The sequence below is a fragment of the Saccostrea cucullata genome, unplaced genomic scaffold, assembly GCF_032062105.1.
Source record: "Saccostrea cucullata isolate Sc308-1 unplaced genomic scaffold, CSIRO_AGI_Scuc_v1 ctg4396, whole genome shotgun sequence".
NCBI lineage: Eukaryota > Metazoa > Mollusca > Bivalvia > Ostreida > Ostreidae > Saccostrea > Saccostrea cuccullata.
In genome coordinates this window covers 41106-65791 of record NW_026934031.1, presented here as the reverse complement: position 1 = coordinate 65791, position 24686 = coordinate 41106, and the positions used below count along the sequence as shown (strand labels likewise).

Here is a 24686-nt window from a genome sequence, read left to right as displayed (position 1 = left end):
ACTGTGTCCATGCACCTTTAAAATAATTAATGCTACCTATCCGTTTACAGGTGTCATAGTCCAGTCAATTTAGTCAAAAATTAAGCTAAAATTCAAAGAAATTACAACATTAAGTTTTTTTGTGTGCATTCAATTACATATACTATGAAGTGTCCTTCACATGATATTTTTTTTACTGTAGCTTGTGCACATACCAATATTTTTGGGGTAAAAATCAGTGATTTTGAATAAAAATGTCTAAAATCTGGGAAAAGGTTGCATTTCATTTATTAAATTCAGTACTGCCTTGAAATCATATTAAATATTTCTGATTATAAAGCTCTGTCAATTATAATATTAATTAATTGTAATTAATTTACTTGATATGTAGAAATATGAAGATATCACTGTCCTTGAAGCCTGAGTATTCATATCTCCACTTGACATTGTAGAAAAATTTGAAGTCCATACCTTTAACACGTGTCAAACAATCTATTACTGAGTAATAGATATTCTACAGAAGGTGTTAACTGTATATAAAGAAGAAAAAAACCCCAATAATTTTCAAAATAATCAACATAAAAGTACAATCAAAATGCATCTAAATCCAGCTTTTTATTACTTTTTGTTTTTAAAAAATGTACAGCTTTATCATGTTGAATTTACTGTCAAAATTTGTATCCCTTTTTTCATAACCGAAAACTAGATCAAACATCATTAAATGAATTTAAAATGCTAATATATGAAACTTAAAATCATTATGATAGACACATCTCATTAATAAAAGACAAAATAAAAATCAAATTAAATAATTTCTAAAAGATAAAGCTATGGAGTCCAATATATTCCTGGGTATTTATTTAACAAATACTAATGATATTATATGTCTTGATTACTCTATAATGATAAGTTCAAAATGTCCCCATCTTCCTCTTCATTGTCCAATTCCTCGATCTCATGGAGGTCTCTTGAAGAGTTACTGCAATTTCCAAAGCATGCGCCACACCAAATTGAACAATCTAAGCCAGATTTACGACATGTGCATTTCTTTGTGTCACAGTTGAGTCTGCAGTTGCATTTGATGATTTTCATCAGATTTTCTGGCGCAGGAGGAAGTGACATCTTTATTGGCAAACAATTCTTTATGCACCAACCCCACTCTTTTACATCGAGTGCAGTTTCTCCTTTCCAAACTTGGCATTGTAAGTATGTGCAAAGGCTATGAAATCGTGCTGCATCTGGTGTTGGAGGCAAAGTTTGAACTGAAACTGGTGTTTCTCTGTTCTGGGTCAGTTTTGTCGTAAATTTTCGCCACCTTAACACCTGAAGCCCTTCAAATGGAACACCACCATATAAGCATGACACGGCTTCCTCTCCGGCTTAAATACTTCTGAACTGTTGCTGAAATATTCCTCTCCTGCTACCACCAATCGTTGGAATATCAGTTGAGGGTCTATTTGTATTTTGATATCTCCATTATCATTTCCTCCTTTACCCATTGTCTTCACACTAAGTGGTGTTACTTGCTCCTTTCGTTTGAATGTAAAATCTAGTACATGTTTATCCAACATCTTTTCCAATATCTTTTCTCCAATACCTTTAGCGTCATCTGCATTGGCATTTGTGGCTGCTGTTTCACCTGTCTCAATGTTTCTGAGAGCGAGGTCATCAAGAGTAAATGGGTTATGCTCTCTGAGAAACTCTTGTAGAATGTTGATATCATGACAGTCTCTTTTTGTCCCCCGCTTGAAAAGTGGGGGATATTAATTTGGGTTTGTCCGTCCGTCCGTCCGTCCGTCTGTCCGTCCGTCCGTCCGTCCGTCTTTCTGTCTGTCTGTAACGCTTTCGTTTCCACACGATATCTCGAGAACCCGTTGAGCTATTGCAATGAAATTTAGCATAGCAACTCCCTATGGACTAAAGAAGACCCCTATTGATTTTGAGGTCAAAAGGTCAAAGGTCAAGGTCATAAATAAGCAAATTCTGTCTGTTAAAACACTTTCGTTTCCACACGATATCTCTAGAACCATTTGAGCTATTGCAATGAAATTTTACATAACAACTCCCTGTGGCCTAAAGAAGACCCCTATTGATTTTGAGGTCAAAAGGTCAAAGTTCAAGGTCGTAAATTTATACATTCTGTCTGTGTGTAACACTATCATTTCCGGGCGATAATTCAAGAAGATTTTGAGCTTATGCAATGTAATTTTATACCAAAACTCCCTAGGACGTCTCTCGCCCCTCTCAAAGTGCCCCACCCCGTTTGTTTTATTAGTATTTATAGTATTACATGTCGCTATTTTTAGCGCAGGGGCATGAGGAGAGTTATTGCGTATAAAACAGGTTCTCGGCGGACTTTATGTTCTTATTACATCTATTAGAACTGTTTAATAAAGGCTTAATAAATCAAACACCATGGATTGTGTAAAATTTTGAGAATACCGAACATGAAAACATGAATATATACATGTATGTGACTTCAGTTCTGCATATACTTCACTCCATGCAAAGCGACTCCGTGGTCTAGTGGTTATGTCACTCGCTTCACATGTGAGAGGTCCCGGGATCGAATCTCGGTCGAACCGTTCTTTTTTTCTTTTTCTTTTTTTTTTAAATACTTTTTTTTTAACTAAATGATAGTATTCAGCATGTGAAATGAAAAATTTACGAGGTTATAAAATCACCATTACAGTGTGATAAATATTCCATATGAAAAAATCTTCTATACACATAATAAAGAATAAGCAATCAAATCTTTATATGCATATTGACATACATGCAGTGATTGGGAAGGGCTTGCGCCACGCGCCATAGTCGCATTGAAGTGAAAAATGGCGCATTAAATCAATCAATCATGGCGCAAAGGTGCGCATTCAATTTTCAGCAATCTTATTTGGAAATATTTTGTGTACGACTGTCTTTCTTGTTTTACTTTAAATTTGTTTTAACAATCGGAACATCACTCGGCCTTTTCCGTCAAGTCGAGAACTCGGCCTTTTCCGTCAAGTCGAGAAAAAACTTGACGGAAAAGGCCGAGTGATGTTCCGATTGTTGTTTTAAATGCAATCAATTTAAAACAACAAATCTCATTGGTTGAAACCTCTCAAAAAGTACTTCCGGTTAAACGAAGTACTTACATGAGGTACAATACTTCATTCATTTTCGAAATGGCCCATCAAAAATGTTGACAGTTGCACCATAGTCCCATTGACCATTTTGGCCTTCCCAATCACTGTACATGTATTTTATTTCCTTCAGTATACATGTATACATTTAATAATTCTACAAATTCAGTCAGGGGGAGCCGACTTTTTCCTTAAGCGGGGGACACGAATTCTCTGAATTAGCTTGTTTTTTTTAAACCTTTTTTTTTTTTTACTAAATGATAGTATTCAGCATGTGAAATGAAAAATTTATGAGGTTATAAAATCATCATTACAGTATGATAAATATTCCATATAAAAAAATCTATACACATAATAAAGAATAAGCAATCAAATCTTTATATGCATATTGACATACATGTATTTTATTTGCTTCAGTATACATGTATATATTTAATAATTCTACAAATTCAGTCAGGGGGAGCCGACTTTTTCCCTAAGCGGGGGACACGAATTCTCTGAATTAGCTTGTTATCCTAGTTCTTAAACCCTCTTTATGCTGCTCGCCTGATTCATTGTGCGTAGCTGTCAGGGTTTTCATAGCCTCATTAATTTCTAAGCAAGCCGGTGTTGAGAGTAGCCACAAAGTTCTCTGTGTAAGTCCTAAACATCTCTCATGTGTCAATCCACCAACTGATTTGATGCTCTGCATAAGAACTTGCTCTATGGCCAAATCAGAAGATATTCCTCCCCAAAAATGGTCAGTTCTTCTTATGACATGGAGTCCTTTGCAAAATAGAGTATAGAGTGAGTCTGTCTTAAGTTCTGCATCTGCATTAGATAAATGTTAGCCGATTTGGTGTATAAATTATGCCCTGCAGCTGCAAAGAAGGGAAGCATTTCCTTAATTGATTCCAAATGAAGCATCCAGTTTCCTGTGCGTTCAGCTAATAGGAATTTTCTCAAAACTGACACCATCCTCATATACATAAGCCATAACTTTGCTGTTCTTGACTTAGACAGAGCTTCTTACTTTCTTGAAAAGTCTTCCTTGAGAATATAAATCTGTTCACACTTTGCAAACTCATCAACAGACATTGACTGAATCAAAAGCTTATCAAATAATGCAAGCAGATTATTCTGAAATTCTTCACTAGAATCCAAGGGTTTCATCTGCTGCATAAGTAGGGAGCCAAGGGATTTGTCTACCAACAGATATCCTCTGACAGCTCTGGAAACTGCTTTACCATGCAACATATGAATGACAGAATTGGGTGCATATACAAGTTCTAACAGTTCTCGAAATCCAGAACCTGCCATGATGCGTCCAATACTACCAATAAAACTCATCTCTGTATGAAATGCACCAAGACGGATGACCATTTCTCCTAGGTCTGAATCACTCACTATTAACATGACTTTCCAGTAAAGAGGCTGGTCAATCTTACAACCGAGAATTTATCATACTTTCTTGCCTCTCTATCGATAAAGTTCAGCGTTGAATACACACAGGAAAGGGCGCTAGGGTTGAGATCGATAATTGGTAAAAACTGGATTGAAGACTTGCCAGCAATGTGTCCTTTACTGACCATCTGCATTGTAGCTGACCATCCAGGTATTTCTTCTCGCAGAGGCCAAACTGCTTTCATCAGAAAATCTACTTTCAAACCGGAACATAAAGTTTTGATTTCTTGAATTGTTTCAAATTTCATTTTATTCATTAGGCTTAAATGACTTGGACTGAAATAAGAAACTTCTATGCGGCCGAGATTTGAAAGTTGATCTGATGACACATCTCGTCTCCTAATCAACCGTCCAAAGTAACCAGTAGAAGGTGTGAAGCACGATGTCATCCCCATTGCGTGGAAAGTGTTTTTCCCATCTATTGTGTCAGTGTTGTGGTCTATGTTGCTTGCAACATACTGTACACCGACATCCGATCCTACCTGCAATTCTTCCCCTGATTTTTCAACTGCTGCACACGACTCATATTTCTGAACTTCAGAGTAAGATACAGAAAATCCTAAATTATGTAAAGATTCAATAAGGAATCTTGATCCAAATAGACGATGCATCTGCACTCCCAAACCAAGTTGTATTAAACAAAGTAGTTAACTACATAATGGCATGTCCAAGTGCTGCAGTCGTATAAAGATCGGATTTTTTGTCATTTACGATCAAATCCATAGGAAGACTCAAGCTGCTTGGAATGAGCTTCAAATTCTCCTCCAGGTTTGAAATTTGGAAAGCTGTGGGATAGATATCCTTATTAGTGTCTAGTGAATAGATTTCATCACGAATAATTTCAGCTCCTGCTTTGATTACCGTTACCTTGTCTTTTTCTTGTGATTGGTCTTTTTAAACTCTTTGTGTAAACATTGTGCAAAATTTCAACAGCATTTTGTTTGAAAGTAACAACATTTGCTTTGCCTTTGATATCTGTAATAATGACAATGTCTCCATTTGTCTCTTTTAATTTCTGTGTCATCCAAACTGCTGTATATGACACCTTATTTTCAGAAAGTTTTAGCATTTTATTAACTAGATCGTATACTGTAATTTGTTCTCTAAGGTTTTCTTTATCCTCTAAGTACCGAATGACTTGCAGAAATTCAGGGACTGAATGCTGGATGGCTACGTATGTTTTGGTACTAAAATTTTTCTAAAGAATTGTTTCACAAGATCTGAAAAGGAAACTCTCAAAGTTTGTTTTCAATGAATACCACCTACTCAAAGTTGCGCATTTTTCTGGTAAGAATATACAGCAAAATTTAATACTGTTGTGCAACCTGAAGCACATGCAAAAAGAGGATGAGTACACCGAACTCGACTGTACATCCGAACTAGAGCAAAATCCTGAAAAGATAAAGGCATCTGGGTACAGTCCACTAATTGTTTTCCAATGGGCGAGAATGTAAATGATACTTTCTCCTTGCAATTTAATGTCCCTAATTTTCGTTCAGCGCTGTGTGACTCCTCAAATCAAAGACCATCAAGTTGTCTTTCCGTGGTTGAAATCTCGAGGTGGCATGTCAGATTTGTTTTCCGGCAAAATGCGTCTAGATCTGCGTGAACCTATGAAAGTGAGCGTAGGAGAATTTAAGACTTCTCACTGGTGTTATAATACAAAAAACAAATCTGCTGATCATCTGAAACTTAACATTTGCCCAACTATATTGCATGGGAACATACTCCTTATCAACAAGTGTCGGTTTATACATTTTTAGCTCTACTGGTCAGAGACCAGGCCCCGCCGCCACCAAAATTATACCGTACTCAGCCTCAATTCTCTACTCAAGCGCTGAGGCTATCCTCAACTGAGAAAATTCTCAAATCACCACCACCAACATAGTTGAGTATGTACTCTGTTGAATATGAATTTTTACGTTCTCAACTCTACTGAGTACATACTCAGTCAATTTTTTTCAATGATCTAAGCGGTCTCACGAAATATACAAAGTACACAAAATTTGATGAAATGTTTGTTACGTAATAAACAGGTATTGCCGTCTGCTTTGTTTGTTTGTTTGTTCACAAACATGGAGCTTATAGAAGTGAAACTCCCGACAGAACAAAATAATATTAAAAAAAGGGGCACCAATTGGACCCCAGAGGAGGAGATCCTCCTAATAGAAGAGGTTTTGAAGTATGAAGAGACCCTCTTCGGTAAAATGAAGGGCTCGGGGGTGAAGGGTAAACATGGTAAATTGAAAGAATCTACGTGGAAATCCATCGCAGAAACCCTGAACTTGTAAGTTCTGTTGTTGTTGCATATTCAATCAAAACATTTAATTTTCCTACACTTTAAAAAATCTAATAGCTTAATAAGTTTTTACTTAACTTTTCTTTTCCAACTTGCTGTAATGCGGACCTGTTGTAAATAAAGTTTAGTAGTTATCTTCCTTCAATTTTTTCATTGGTATAACTACTGGAGTATTCATTTCGACCCAATACTGTTTGCATTGGAACATGAAGGTTTGACGTCCACTATGTATGTTGTGCAGTTGTATATTAGATCTAACGTTAAAAAAATACGTTGCGGCTTTTTAAAAAATACATTTTAGATCGCAGAACATTAACTGGCAAGAATGAAAACATTTCACATTTGATTCTTTGTAGATAAGAATTTTCTATCCATTTTATTATGCCATCAATGCCCCCCCCCCATCTCCATCATTCCTTTCTCTAAAAACACTGCATAGATAATTGTAATGTACATAAATCCCAAATTATTTAGAATTTCTTTCCATAAAAAAAAGGAATTCGTAATAAAAAATTAAATTTGTTAAAACAGATTTCTTGAATTCTCTATCACAGCCGGATCCAAAATTTTGTTATAACAAATAAAAATTCGTGTTAAAACGAATTACATGTATTTTTTTTTTTTAAAATACGTGTAGTTATTAAAGGTACTTGGACACAGATTTGAAGTTAATATTTTCTGTATAATATCACGAATTATGTAGTTTAATAGCATTTCACACAAAAATTAATTAAAAATCTTATTTCATTTGAAAGTTATTAAAACTTTAAATTTTTTGGCGGGTTTGATTGACACATCCTTGCACTTTCACAAATCTTAACTTTATTCTTAATCCTTAGGAAAAATTGGAATCCTGATGTGTATTAATGAGAAATATTAAAACTTAAATCAAGAAGAATAATTTTATTCAGAGTTGAAATGTTAGAAAGCAGAACGACTTCACAAGTATCGTAATTCCGTTGTGTACAGAGTTTTGCGAATCGATCACACTCGTGTTATGTACACAGGTTTTTGTAAACATGTTATTGTTTGATGTTTACGATTCATCGGGTGCGTTAAATCGCCAACGTCCGTTCACCACAACTGCACGGACTGACAATATATTGTGTGTTTGTTTTGCTTTAGAACATGTCTACTATAAATTTTCTGGATTATTTTATTTTTTGTGTGAAATGCTATAAAAATATATGTCGTAATATTACAGAGAAAATATTAACTTCAAATCTGTGTCCTAGTACCTTTAAAGATTAAATTCCTGATTTACGGTCTATGTGATTTATAATATATGAATTTAATTCTTAAAATAGCTTATAAAAAGAAATCGTTAAAACGAGTCAATTTTTAAATTGTTATAACGAATTCAACAATTTTTTGTAACGGATTAAATTCGCTATAAGGATTGAATTCATTGAAATTGATATAATTAATTAAAAATTTATTTAACAATAATTTACATATTATACAATACTCAGTATTCGTTATATCGGATTCAGTAATATTTTTTGATAGGTCCTAATTGGCGATCTCAATAAACTTCTGACTAAAAAATCAATCCATAGTTTTCTCAGACGATTGTCTGACCAGTTGCCCCCCCCCATTTTTCCAGTTATGTTCTGTGGTCTTAAAATAAGTGTTAAACATTTTATAAAAGTACTCTTTATAAATTCATCTACCATCAATTATTATTGTATAAATATAGAGAATATCGCCTTGAACATCAAAGTCGGTATATAATGCCATCGTTTCCTCATCCCTCTGCAGGTGTGTTCCCATTTCGCCTTAACTGTGAATTCAGGTAAGAAAAAGTTAAAAAGTACTAAGGCGAAATGGGAATTTTAGTATTTGTAAATATTATTACTGTGTTGATATAAAAATTTAAATGATAAAAATTTTTAGGTTGTATTTAACAATTAATGGGGATTTATGAATACTGTGAATGAAATAATATGTGTAATACCAAAAAATACTTAATGCTAGATATATTAAATCTTCATCACCTTAATTCACCTGAGAGCTTACTAAGGCGAAATGGGAATGCTAAATTTTACAATTAAGGCGAGATGGGAACAAACCCCTCTGCATACCTCTGATTTTTTTTTTCGATGGCTTACTTTTCTAAATACTTTCGGGCGGTTGATATTCAAAATGATGGTGTTGTAGAAGCTACAAAAATGACAGAGACAACGACACAGTAAAGAAGAAATTTAACAACATCAAACAAAGAGGTATCTTTTTGTTTTTTAATTTATTCGTTTAATTCTTGTAGGATTCATTTAGACTTTTGATGATTATTTTAAATTTGTTTTGTTGATTTCCATTTTTTGTCAGTGCAAAACTTCATCTAAACGTTTATTGTTATCATTGTTGTTATCATTTTGGTTAAAGTTTATGCTAAACGGAAACGGTGACGTACCATCGTTTCTGAAATTTGGGTAGAGGTAGCCAGAGAGAGAGAGGGGGGGGGGGGAGAGGAAGAGAAAAGAAAAACTTGTCCAAACTCTGATATCCTATTGGAGGGAGGCTCAATTTCTATAGTATAACGTTATGGCTGGAAAAAAGGGACCCCCCCGCCCCTTGCTACTTGCTGAGATATACACTTTACTGTTACATGTATGTATAAAAGGTAATACTAACACAATCATGGACACAATTTTCATAAAGTTTTTGTTCTTTGTAAAAGTAGTAAATTGGAAAAGGATATTGTTGCATGAATGAAGCAAATTACATTTTTTAATTTTTTTTCTGGATGAATGAAAATGAATGAATATGTACGAAAACCCACTGAGCTCATTTTCGTAGGTTAAAAAATATTTTTTTTCACGTTATAATGAGATTTAGAAACAGGAAAGACATATCTCATCCTCAGAATATACCTCTAACGGATTCATTCGGTCTCGTATTACTCTTTTTGAAATTCTACAAATATGTCGCATTTGTCGCCGGCGGCGCCGTTTATGTCGTCTGTGAGCATCCATTTTTATTGCTTGAGTATTTGCTTGAGAAAGGCCAAGATCTACCTCAAATTATTTGAGTACGTAATCAAATTTTTGACTTGAGTATGTACTCAAATATTTGGTGGCGGTGACTTGAGGCTGAGATTATGGGTTTGAGAATTTTGTCAGAGTTGAGGCTGAGTTTTATACTCAACTACTTTTGGTGGCGGCGGGGCCAGAAGAGCTTATGCGATAGTAAGGTGTCCGTCGTCCCTCCGTCTGTCTGTAAACAATTTTTCAAATCGCTACTCCTCCTACATTATGATTTCAGTATAACTTGGCACAGAAGTAGACTACACTAAGATACACAATTCTGTGCATTGGTTTTTGATTTCGATGAACTGTGTTGCCATGGTTACTAAAAATAAAATTTTCTGAGGAATTCCTTTAAAATGCTACTCCTCCTACAGTTTTGATCTGATTATAGTACAACTTGACACACAAGTAGCAGGGGCGTAGCAACAGGGGGGGCCAGGGGGGGCCTGGCCCCCCCACTTTTTTTCCCAACCTTACCTATACTATAGGAAATGTTAATTGAAAACCTGGTTCCCCCCCCCCACTTTTAGTGATGTACCGAAAATGTAGTATTAGAATTGGTACTGAAAGTAGTTGACACTGAGAAAAGTTTACCTCTCCCCCCCCCCCCCCCCCCCCCCCCCCCCCCCCCCCCCCCCCTTGAAATAGGATTTTCGACTTTGGGCAACTTTCAACTTTTTTTTTTTTTTTTTTTTTTTTGCTTGTCAACTTTTTCAGGTAAGTAAAAAAAAATTTTCTCCGGCTGGCCCCCCCACTTTCAAAAACGATGCTACGCCACTGAGTAGACTACACTAAGATACATAACAAAGTGCATCGGTTCTTGATTTTGATGAACGGTGTTGCCATGGTTACTAAAAATAGAATTCTCTGTGAAATTCCTTTAAAACGCTACTCCTTTTACAGTTTTGGTCTGATTTCAATATTACTTGGCACTCAAGTAGACTACACTAATATACATAAAATAGTGCATCGGTTTTTGATTTCGATGAACGGTGTTGCCATGGTTACTAAAAATAGAATTTTCTGTGAAATTCCTTTAAAAAGCTACTCCTACAGTTTTGATCTGATTTCAATGTAACTTGGCACACAAGTAGACTACACTAAGATACATAAAATAGTGCATCGGTTTTAGATTTCGATGAGCGGTGTTGCCATGGTTACTAAAAATAGAATTTTCTGTGAAATTCCTTTTAAACGCTACTCCTTCTACAGTTTTGATCTGATTTCAATATTACTTGGCACACAAGTAGACTACACTATGATGCATAAAATAGTGCATCGGTTTTTGATTTCGATGAACGGTGTTGCCATTGTTACTAAAAATAGAAATGTCTCTGAAATTCCTTTAAAACGCTACTCTTTCTACAGTTTTGGTCTGATGGCAATGGCTTCTTTTCTCATCCTTTGTTATAAGTACAAATCAGTAGAGCTACAGTCTCGATAGAGACTTCTGGTTAAATATTCGAGTCTGCAAATTAAGGAACCTGTAATTTTTTTTGCAATTAATTTACCACGATGAAGGATATGGAGATAACGAACATTGCTTATTATCAAAGTCCATAAAACAATACAAAATAGGAGCAGATCGAGCAAACACGGATCTCAAAAACATCAGAGGTGGGATCAGGTGCCATGGAGGAGTGAGCATCCCCTGTCGACCGGTTACACCCACCGTGTGCTCCTTGTCATGCTCGGGAAATAAAAGGAAAAAATCCGTCAATTCAGTGTATAAATAATGGACTAACAATGAGTATGAAAAACGTCAGCCAGCATTTGATTCAATGATAAACTGTATTTGCTGACAGGATCATGGTATCAACCATAGAACTTACGAAATGATGACTTTAAACGAGACTGCTGATAGTCTTGTTTCATCAACTTGTTTGTCAATAATTTACCTCGTTTTAGAAATCGTTCATACGTAGAGCATGCTCTAGTGTATTGAATCAACTGAGATATGTAAACTCCTTATGCAGGTGATGAAGGTATATTGCTGCTTAGGTAATAGAAGTTGACGATAGAAAAGTTAAGTCATCAAGCTTATCATAGAGCTTGGTTGATAGATTACCATTAGTGTCTTTTTCAAGTAAAATATCGAAGTATGAAACAGATGTGTCAGACTCTGTGGTATCTTTTATCTCAAGCTCACCAGGATATATCGTATCGACATAGGAATGGAAATTACCTTTTTTAATTGACAACATGTCGTCGATATATCTAAATGTCGAGTTGAAGGCCACAGAAAGTGTTTTCTTCTTTTCACGCACAAGATTTTGCATAAATTCTGCTTTATATGAATACAAAAATAAGTCTGCTTATAACAGAGCGCAATTGGTACCCATGGAAATTCCAATAGATTGTTGGAGGACCTGGTCTTAAAATTAATTTACAAACCTGCATAAGTCTCAAGCCTCAATTTCAGAGTTGCATTCAAGACCCCCCTTCACCAACATTGTGTCAATCAACCTTTCTACACGAAAGAGTGGATCCCCACATATAAATGAGCCCCCCCTCTACTCTTCCAATAGACCTCATCTCAGTAGGTGATAATTTGGTTGAACTATAAACAACTCATCATTCCCCACATGTTATGCTCGTACCTGAACTAAATTAAAGATCAAAAGGCACTAAAATCTATAGCAATAAGAAACCTTTTTTCAATGAAATTCCAATTTATTTATTCATGAATGATAGATAATGATATTTTTCATATGTTTTGAATTTGCCATATAAGTCGGACACGTACATGTACTTGCGACTAGAATTGTCTTAAACTATTTGTAGCTTTCAGATTTTTCTGGTGCTTTCTGTGCAAAGATCTGACCACTTTTTTTTATTGGCACCAAAGATCTAAATCTAGGAAAGTGTCATTAACCAGCACCGTATCGGACACACAGTAAAGATTGTTACAGACATCCAATGGAATTCTTGTTGGACAAAGGATGCCATAAGCGCACTGATCTGAAGTACATTTCTTGATCTAACTGAAAAAAGAGGCCCATTGTCCACACCGCTCACCTGAGTAGCTTTGATCATGCTATTCTTTACCAGATTTCCCATTTTAATACCTACCTCGTATTTAATCTCTGTTGAGATTCTGCAGGGCTAGATATTTGGACTGACGCCAACAGAATCTCTGGACAATCCTTAAAAACTCATGTCTGGATATTAAGCCCGAACTTCGACCGACTATAGCAAGAATTGGCGGATCGCAGATTTTGATTGACAGGGTCACGTGAGCCAATGAAATAACGCCGATTAATATCCTAGGACGCGCCGCCATTTTGCCCAACAAGTTGTCAATATTGTCGGTCATCAAAGATTTTGAATGAATCATGGTAAAACATTGTAGCTGGGGAAAATGTAATACAGACAGTAGGTACCCTGATCGTCTAGTAGCAGAAATAACATTTATTCCATTTCCTAAGCCAGGTCGGAACTTGGAAAAAGCGAGGAGATGGATAAGGTTGTGTGGCAAGCCACATAATCAGTTGAAAGAAAACATCCTCAACGAAAGAAGTAAAGCAAAACATCTTTATGTGTGTTCAAAGGTAAATGTGAAAAATCCCCACACGTTTAATTATCGCAATATTTATGTGATCGTGCATATAATTAGTGTCAAATTTCAGGAGTCGGCAGTTGTATAAATCAGCTGTAAATAGCAACAGACTCGCTACAGTCGCGAAGCTCACATGTTATTGTTTACATTGTTTTACTGATAAAACTGCTGACTCCTGTGATCGCACACAGGAGTCAAGGCAGATTATACCCATGTACACGTTATTATGTACATGTAGGCCTTCTGGTTTCATAAGTAAACAATGTAAACACCTTGTAACTCAATGGTTGCCAGCCTTATTTATCATGCATATTGACAAAACTGCCGACTTCTGTGCACACGAACGCAGCTAGTGTGTATACAATATTTCCTATAACAGTTTAAAGCTAATAGATAGTTTATCAAAGTATAGTACATTACATAAATGTATTTGTGCTCAGCTGGCCCTTGCCTTATTTCAAACAAACATAGGCTACATTAGATCTATAACTATATCCAAAAAGACAATTTAACTGAGTCAGCGTTTTAATTTCAAGATGTTTATGTCATATTAAACAACACTTGACAGATAAAACTGTCACTATTACAAGTGTAGAGATCACAAGTTGCCTGCCAACATTAATCACCTCTTTAACTTTGTCTTTCTAATGACAATATGATTTAATAAAATTGGTATAAGTATATGGCTAAATTTACTTTTTAACAGCATTTTGTTGATGGGATGCTATGGAACGCCATCACTGCCTTATTCCCCATTTTCAAAAGTGAGTTATCTCCCCTCAAAATCGGAACTCTTCTACACCAGCCTAACTTCCGCGGACTACGCAATACGATAATCCAACAAAATAGTGATCAACTTACACGCTGTATTTAAAAATTTTAAAAGAAGAAAACGGTTTGCATTTTTTTTAGATAATAAATTATTTTATAAAGGGTCTGTTAGCCCCCCCCCCTTTCAAGAAAGCTATACGAATTAGCCAGGCACGTAGCATCGTCTTTAAAAGTGGGGGGGGGGGGGGGTAGCCAAAGAAATATTTATTTCTTACCTGGAAAAGTTGACAAGCAAAGAAAAACCTTGCCCAAAGTTGAAAAAGCTACTTATTTCAGTACCAGTTTCTTGGCATACAATACAACATTTCCCTTATATGACTTGACCGTAGTATTAACTGTGTGTGTGTGTGGGGGGGGGGGGGGTGGCAACCTGTCTATCAATGAACATTTTCAAAAGAAAAAGTAATATTGGGAAAAAAGTGGGGGTGGGGCTAAGCCCCTTGGCACCCCCCCCCCCCCCCCCCCCCCGTGCGTACAGATACAGAGAACGAATATGAAAATGGGTTGAACAGTTGAATATGAACCATAGTTGTGAAAATTAAAAATTATTAGAATTATTAATTCAAAAAAATTACGGTACATGTATTTTTTCACAGATGCACATGCATGTATGTCAGTTACACGGGGTTACATGAGTCTCTCTCTCTCTCTCTCTGATATTGTTTTTTACAAATTTTGCAAAAAAAAAAACTTATAAAAATAAATACATGTACTTACACTGAAAGGATTACAAAAAAATAAATAAATCACAGAGCACCTTATTATAGTATTACACAGATTAATACAAATCCAGAAAGAGACTATGAGTGGGCAATTTTAAAAAAATACGAATCAGTTAAGATTTCTTTTTATTCACAAACATAATAACATTTTTCCATATGACTGAGGCATAACACCATAAACATGTTTACATCAAGAACGTCCGCGGAAGTGACTTTATTTACAGCGCATGCGTATTAAACACAGTAAAAGAGTTCCCTTCAGGGGAAATAACTCACCTTTTGAAAATGGGGAATAGCATACAACTACGATGCATTTTTTACGTCAATTTATCATTACGTGATGTGAACATATCTTTACGTTATGTCCATTTTTTATGGGATGATGAAAATATATCTTAACATCATGTCAATGCTGCATTACATGAAGTAAATACATCCTTTCATTATGTCAGCACTTCATAACTTGAAGTAAAAAATTCATTATGTGAAGTGATAATGTGTTTACATTGTGTTAAAACTTTATTACGTGAAATGAATGTTTCTTTACATCATTTCATTTCTTTAATATGTGAGGTCAAAATTGCATTGCGTCAAGTAAATTGTGTTTTATAATTAAACTTATCATCACATGAAGTCAAAAGCCCATTCCTTTTTGAGAGTGTATATTTCTATTATATCAAAGTATTATTACGTGATATGGATTTATCTTTATTTTACGGCGAGGGCATCATGATGTGAGGTGAACACATCTTACCTTTATGTCAGTGCTTTATTACGTGGTGTAAAAAGTGTATAACATAATGTGAACATACCTTTATATTATATCAACACTTTATTACATTATGTCAAAACTCCATACCGTGATGTGGATATATTATAACGTTATGCCAACTCTTTCTTATGTGATTTAAAAATATCTTTATATTGTGTTAACTCTTTATCACGTGGATTCCAAGTTCATTACCTGATGCAAAAATACATTTACATTATCTCAAAGCTGTATATCTAGTATATAATAAATGTTGACGACCGTATTTTAATGACTGGTAAGAAGGGGGGGGGGGGGGGTCGTGATTGATTAGGACAAATTACAGGCACATACTATCAACCCCCCTCTTTTCCCAGACATAACTTTACTATAGAAAATGTAATGTTCATTGAAACTGTACAGCCCCCCCACCCCCACTTCTTGTTGAAATATAGTCCACTAAGGGTAATATAATATATCTGGAAAACAATAGGGTTGATTGAAGTTGGACCACTCTCCCCGAAATAGGATTTTCAGGCTTGGACATTTTTTTTCTTGGCTTGTCTATTTTTTTCGGATAAATGATTTTTTTTACTGGCTGACCTCCTCTTTCAAAAAAATGATGCTACGTCACTGGAGTTAGTAATTTTTTTTAATCATTCCAGGGCCAGAATTCTATTACAAAAATCTACCAGTCGCTCATCTAAATCAATTGAATATGCCTTAGTAAGCATGCATGGGCACATATCAGTGGCAGATATGGGAATCTTGAACAAGGAAGGGGGACGGTATATGGTTGGAGACCAAGGGCGGAAAGCGGAGAAGCTCTCAGGCTTTATAGTTTTATAGAAAAAAGTTTTCAACTGAATTCAGCTAAACTTAATGTGAAACTAATGCAATGTCCTACAAAGTTTAAGACTTTTATAAAAAAAAAAAAAAAAAAAACAATTCAAAATAAAAAGAAAAAAATGATTGCTGCACGACTCGTAATATTTGATTTATTTAATTTATAAAGTAAACACCATTGAATTTCGACGTGACTTTAATTCACAGTCGCAGTGTTAAGGCTTTGCATGTTTCAAGATTGTCAATCATTTGTCGCTTAAAGTTTTCATTTAAAGATCGCTGAGAATCTCCTCTACGACAGTTTTCTCTCCCGCCAGTTTAGTGCTTGCGGAACGCGGAAAATACGTTATGCTCATATAAAGGCCGAGGATACCTGCGTTCGCATAACGTAATAGTGAATCGACATAATGTAGAAGAGTGCGCAGTATGGCATGAGCTTTTCACATCAGTTAATAAAAACTAAGATTGTCATGAAAAGTAAACATAACGAAATGCAAGTTGACGAAATAAAATTGTAGTATGTGTAAATGTCATAAACAGTTGATATAATGTAAAGGAAAGTTAACACGATGCAATAGTAGTGTGGGTTAATGTCATAAAGAGTTGACATAATGTAATGGAAGGTTGGCACAATGCAATAGTAGGGTGGGTTAATGTCATAAAGAGTTGACATAATGTAATGGAAGGTTGACACAATGCAATAGTAGTGTGTGTTAATGTCATAAAGAGTTGACATTATGTAATGGAAGGTTGGCACAATGCAATAGTAGGGTGGGTTAATGTCATAAAGAGTTGACATAATGTAATGGAAGGTTGACACAATGCAATAGTAGTGTTCTGCTATAAGGCAGTGACGGCGTTCCATAGGATGCCCTCTGAAAGATACCCAGATCCAGTGTCGGCACTTAATTGCCACCAGTTATGACTCACTAACACCAAGGCGTAAACCACCAACCAAAAGACCGCATATTAAATCAAGTAATGCATCTCATGGATTTTCATCGATGCGAAAAATTCTAGCAGACACATCTGCTGTTGAGTAAGTTCTAAATAAGTGCATTACGTACATTTCATGCTTTTTGTTCCAAGTTTTCTTTGAAAGTCATGCTTTTATATGATTTCATTGTTTCAATTTAAAGGAATGTGAACATAATGAATGATATGTGCAGTACTACCATGCCACCATCCTTGGAACCCTCAGTTCAGCCTCAGTGTAGTTCAGCTATGGAAACCACATCAGATTATAATTCAGGTAGTATCTTTATATATGAGAATTCGTTTAAAATTATGCTTGGCACCATCTGAAATCAGAATTTACAGTGAGTAATAATGTTGTTTATTTCATCTCAAAAATATAAACATGATTCTACATAAAGCATTAAACAAAACCTATCAATCTATCAGAATCAGTTTTGCATGAATGGCTTAATGTGATTTACATAAAACTTGCACAATTTTTGGACCAACGCATCCATTGAAGATGTGTGGGGGAAAATTCTTTCGATATAAAAGTCTTGCTTGGTGTAAGTAATAAAGTCACCAAAAGCAGCCCCAGTGAGATACAAGCAGTTGACCCTGAACTTGATACCAGTGAGCATGCTCATGTTTTAAGAATACAAATCACCGTTTTTTAGGAGGAAAAAATCTTTTCTTGTCTCACAAGCTTCACAAATAGACATGTCTCTGACAGAATAAGGGCACTTGATTTCAATTATTGCTTTTGTTGATTCCTCACGCATTATACCATCAGGTGTTGCACCCAGAAAGGGCAAATCGGGGTTAACAATCAAGCCTACGTCATGAAGGTGATTTCCTGTTTTTCTTATATACATCTGTTTCGCAATGCGTTCATTCGCTTTCCCATAGGATGTCGATGATGATGTAAACTCTTTCTGAAAGGTGTTTTTCAAGAATGTCTCATTTATATCCTTTTTCCTTTTCATTATGAGTCTAAAATTGGAAGCAGTAATTTTTTTTTTCGTTCGATATGCCATCTTTGGTCAAAACTTTGAGAGCGAGTTGATTTTTCTACCTCAGTGGCTTCACTCAAAGTTAAATTTAGTTCTTTCCACTCATGAGCAAGTTGTTGAATATTCTGAAGATCAGAAGGTAAAGCCTTGGGAAAAACTGTATCTCCACAACTCCATGCAGTTCGGGGTTTTGTGATTGGCTGAATGAGTGGTGCCTGAAAAAAAAATGAATATCAATAAAATAGCAAAATACCACTGCATGTACATATCAGATTGAAAACATATTCAAATACATGTATTGAATTTAGCTTGTACAAAATATGTAATAGTTACATGATGACACGAGATGATGCATACAAAATATCGTTGAGTTATTGCACGCGAGGAGGCGTTAGCCTCCGAGTTTGCAATAACGAAACGATATTTTGTATGCATCATCGAGCTGTCAATCATGTAACTGATTTATCCCATGACCCTTCATTTGACCTTTTCCCATATTTGGTATTTTCTTTACATCAACTAATAAAGACTCTGAAACAGAACCACGTGATAGTCTTAACGCGAAGGGTTTTTTGGTATCCAAGTAACGGATTTACAAATTTGGTAATTTTCATAGTACTGTAACACGTGATCAATTTCTTGAGATAATCAATTCATTTGTTCTATGATCTGGCGAAAATGGCAGAAGGGGTTCAGCGTAAAGAATCGTCGTTTTTCAGCAAGCCTACGACGAGGATAATTTTCAATCGAGTCAAGCAGTTCAGATGTATGAACTCGGGCGATCGGATTTAAAAGGCCCATGGGGCCAGGACTTTATGAATTTCGATTTATAGTTTCCGGGATTGAAACGGGAAAATTTTACGGAATGGACTGAAAATACTAGATTCGGAAAACATGTGTCGGCCATTGAAATAAGTGCGCTTAAAAAATCAAGAAAGTAAATTCACGAGCCGTAACACTTCATGGGCAGTCAACATGGTTCAAAAGTTCAACGAGTGGAAATCTCAGCAAAACAGCAACTTGGTGAGTTTAAAACCATTCCCGAAATACTCGCTAGTAAATGCCAAGAACTTGTGTTCTTTATATATCACGTTTTGTACACTGTAATTGAAGCCAGGTGCGCATATGGTTTCCCCTACCCCGAGGACTGTATATCCGATTTGTTCCGATATTCTACGGTACATGAGAGCAAGGTGTTCATTATATGAACTTTTCAGAGGATGCCGGGAAGGAAAATGCTACTATTGAATGTGCGAATTTCTATCATGGGAGATGAAGTTATCCGCTTCGAGAATTATGCTTCGCCTGACGGTGTCGATGTCTTTTTTGTAAAGATTTGTGCATTTTGATTTAAACTGTGTTATCTGTTTTGTTTTGTTTTTCTCTTGTTTTTGTTAGTTTATTAAAATCTAGTTCTAAACGAATTTTTGTCTCATTTGCATAGCTCCTCCTACATCCGGAGTATAATCGTTGGATATCACTAGCTTTATATCACATATGTGATATTTAATATATCACCACACTTATGTTGATATGAGAAATACACCCTTGCGAAGATCAAAGAAAAAATTGTCGGTCATGGGATAAATGTACTAAGTTACATTTTAGAGCACAGCTAGGTTTACTTATCATAAAAATACATGTTTGTTTGTTTTGTTTTTTTTGCAGGTGGTACATGTTATCCACTGAACCTTTTGGCTGTTGCAGAAAATAGAGCATTAGTGGAAGAGAGAGAAAAGCTGCTTCAAAACAATGCTGAAATTGAACAACAATTTTTACAACTCTAAAAGTTGCAGGAAAGGTGTTTTGGGTGTCACAAACTCAAGGAAAAGGATTACAAGTATTACACAGGATTTTCTAAGGATCAGTTTAATAGTGTTTACAAGTTTTTAGCTCCAACAGATGAAGATCCTATTAAGTGGGGTAAAACAGTAAAAGGAGCCAAATCTCTCTTAACCATAGACCAACTCGCACAAAACTTTGATTATAAACATATTTCACATTTGTTCAATGTATCTTCACAAGACTCTAGTGCAACATTTACTCACTGGATCAACTATATATTTTTTAGACTCGGTAGTTTAGATATTTGGCCACATCGAAATATTTTAATTGAAAATATGCCAGAAAGTTACAAGAAAGACTTTCCAAATACCCTTGCTATCATTGATTGTACAGAGCTAAAGGTACAAAAACCAAATTCTCTTCATCGTCAAAGCCAGTGCTATTCCGATTACAAGTCAAGTACAACTTTAAAGGGACTGGTTGGCATTGATCCGAGAGGTTCTGTGATATTTTCCTCTATTTTGTTCTCTGGGTCAATATCTAATAAAGATATCACAGAAGAAAGTGGTTTTCTTAAACTTCTCTCAGACCTTATAAAGTGTGGAAAGCTGCAGAATGGTAACGGAATAATGGTTGACAAAGGTTTCCACATAGAGAAAGATATTGAGGCTGTTGGACTCAAACTTAATATACCACCGTTTGCATCTTGTGGATCACAGATGAAAGCTTCTAAAGTTACAGAAACTGTTAAAATAGCTAAACATCGAGTTTATGTAGAGCGAGCTATTGCTCGTATAAAGCAATTTAAGATCCTGTCAGGGAAAATTAGTTTGTCTTTTTTCAGTATCATTGATCAAATATGGTTAACTTGTTGTTTATTGACAAACTTCATGAATTTTTTGATTCATGACAAAAATACTGATTAACCTTGCTTTTTGTCCTTGCTTTCTTTTAAGGCACCGTTCACGGTAGCTCAGTCGGTAGAGCGCTCGCTCCGTGATCGGGAGGTCGTGAGTTCCTATCTCGGCCGCGACTGACCTAGTCGTTAAAATTGGTAGCAACTGTTCCTTCGCCATGCGCTCGGCACTTTGAAGTGAAAGTTGCGGGTCCTTCGGATGAGACCTTAAAAACCGAGGCCCCGTGTCAGCGGCAGGCGTTGGCACGATAAAGATCCCTCACTGCTCAATGGCCCCGAGTGCCGAGTAAAGGTCAAAATTTGAAGCCCTTCACCGGCATACGGTGACGTCTCCATATGAGTGAAAAATTCTCGACAGGGACGTTAAACAATATATACAATCTTTTAAGGCATAAATGTATAATTTATATAATGAAGTTTAAAGGGGATATGAAATAGACTAACATGATAACTAAGAGCTGAACCAATCAACTGCTCTCCAAGTGGAGTATTCACTGTCCATTTGGTTGTTGTTTCGCCTGCCAGATATGAAATTGGACTTTGCTTCAATTTCTTCAGTTCTTGTATGTCATCTAAATTAATGTCAATATTCCTGAAAAAGAATCACACTGTACATAATCATCAACAATAGCAGCATTAGATATTCCTAGTACTCCCAGTTTTATTGACATAATTTGGAACATTTGCACAGAACACTCAGGGTTGCTTGATTTTGCTTGATTATAAAGTATAATATGATAAATCCATTAAGTTCACAATATATTTTAAATACATGGGGAATGAAAATCACTTTGCTGTTATCATCAATTCATCATTAAAGTGTGTTTTACTGTACATATTTTGTCAATACCTAATCCTTAAACAGTGATAGCCAATATGCTGTCATATATTACATGTTATGAAAATGAAAAAAAAACATTCATGCTTGGAATGACATTGACCTGGTATCAATATAGGATGCTATAACTGGCTTTCTTTTTCGGTCCAGATTTGTCGGACAAGAAATGATCATAGTGGAAACAGCTTCAGCTTTTATTTTATCTCCACGAGGTTTGTCCCATGCTGGGGCAAACTGGTTGAGGAAATCTCTGATGGTACCTCATTGTACCCAGAGATCTTCCACTGCTCCAGTGCATTGATGACTGCCAACACATGAGCACATTGACCAGATATCCTACAATAGATATTTTTTTATTGCTGCTATATGTTCAATAACTGTGAAAAATTCATATAATGTTATTGTACTACACGTAGATACATAAAATCAAAGTATTACCATGGTAAGCTGGTAAAGTAACAAAACCTCATGAATTTACCTGAATTTAGGCTTTGTGACAGAAATGTGTAAATAGATAAAAGCAACTTGTGTTGTCGTTTTTTTTTAGCTCTACTGGTCAGAGACCAGAAGAGCTTATGCGATAGTAATGCGTCCGGCGTCCGTCCGTCTGTCTGTCTGTCTGTCTGTCCGTCTGTCTGTAAACAATTTTTCAAAACGCTACTCCTCCTACAATTTTAGTCTGATTTCAATATAACTTGGCACACAAGTAGACTACACTAAGATACATAGAATAGTGCATGGGTTTTTAATTTTGATGAACGGTGTTGCCATGGTTACTAAAAATAGAATTTTTTGTGAAATTCCTTTAAAACGCTACTCCTTCCACAGTTTTGGTCTGATTTCAATATAAATTGGCACACAAGTAGACTACACTAAGATACATAGAATAGTGCATCTGTTTTTGATTTCGATGAACGGTGTTGCCATGGTTACTAAAAATAGAATTTTCTGTGAAATTCCTTTAAAACGCTACTTCTTCCACAGTTTTGGTCTGATTTCAATATAACTTGGCACACAAGTAGACTACACTAAGATACATAAAATAGTGCATCGGTTTTTGATTTCGATGAACGGTGTTGCCATGGTTACTAAAAATAGAATTTTCTGTGAAATTCCTTTAAAACGCTACTCCTTCTACAGTTTTGGTCTGATTTCAATATAACTTGGCACACAAGTAGGCTACACTAAGATACATAGAATAGTGCATCGGTTTTTAATTTCGATGAACGGTGTTGCCATGGTTACTATAAATAGAATTTTCTGTGAAATTCCTTAAAAACGCTACTCCTTCTACAGTTCTAGTTTGATTTCAATATAACTTGGCACACAAGCAGACTACACTAAGATACATAGAATAGTGCATCGGTTTTTAATTTCGATGAAGGATGTTGCCATGGTTACTAAAAATAGAATTTTCTGTGAAATTCCTTAAAAACGCTACTCCTTCTACAGTTTTGGTCTGATTTCAATATAACTTGGCACACAAGTAGACTATACTAAGATACATAGAATAGTGCATCGGTTTCTAATTTCGATGAAGGATGTTGCCATGGTTACTAAAAATAGAATTTTCTGTGAAATTCTTTAAAAACGCTATTCCTTCTACAGTTTTGGTCTGATTTCAGTATAACTTGGCACACAAGTAGACTACCCTAAGATACATAGAATAGTGCATCGGTTTCTAATTTCGATGAACGGTGTTGCCATGGTTACTATAAATAGAATTTTCTGTGAAATTCCTTAAAAACGCTACTCCTTCTACAGTTCTAGTTTGATTTCAAAATAAGTTGGCACACAAGTAGACTACACAAAGATACATAAAATAGTGCAATGGTTTTTGATAAGTACATACCAGTAGAGCTACAGTCTCGACAGAGACTTCTGGTTTTTTTTTAAATACAACTGTAGATAAGTATATATACATATGTATATATGTAGGCCAATATACTGGTATTCCCTCAAATTTGCAATCACATTATACATACATTTAAGAAAATACAATTTTTTCTCTCTCCTTTTTTCATGGAAACATGTAAGTAGTCTCTCTCTCTCTCTCTCTCTCTCTCTCTCTCTATTTGAGTCTGAATTCAACAAAACACTGACCTGAAAATCTTCACTCGGGTGATACTTTATGCCGACATTCTTTGAAGTTGCCAATTGCATGCATAAACTTTGTTCAAAGGAGAAAAAACAAAATGAGAACTGCATGATAACCAAGATTTCAAGAGGTTACTCAGAAAAAATGCAACCTTAATATTTAACGTGTAAACACAACAAAAACGTAAAAATTATTTAAAATTACATGTAAATAAAGGTAATTTTGTTTGAACTTTTCTAGGGTAAAGTGATCGAGAGTCGGACATGATCTGGAGTCGAACATTTTTGTGCCTTTGTTTTTTTAGTTCAGCAAGGAAAGCTAACTCCAAATATATATGTTAACCATAGGCCTTTGGATCACTTAAAAATTGTGTGTGTGAAAAAAAAGATCAAGGTAAGGAACTCTTACACTGGGTACACCCAATTTCGCTAATAAAATTTCTTTTATCAAATGCTCTTAAATTTGACTTTCTTCTTAAATCTATTCATAGATAATTAA

General features: G+C 35.5%; 2 pseudogenes; one reads left to right on the top strand and one right to left on the bottom strand.

Moving 5' to 3' along the window:
- The first annotated feature begins 13210 nt into the window (after positions 1-13210).
- LOC134239828 (uncharacterized) lies at positions 13211-18384 on the top strand (annotated as a pseudogene).
- Positions 18385-18523: 139 nt separating this feature from the next.
- The window catches only part of LOC134239827 (uncharacterized), a 29857-nt pseudogene continuing 23694 nt past the window's right edge, over positions 18524-24686 (bottom strand).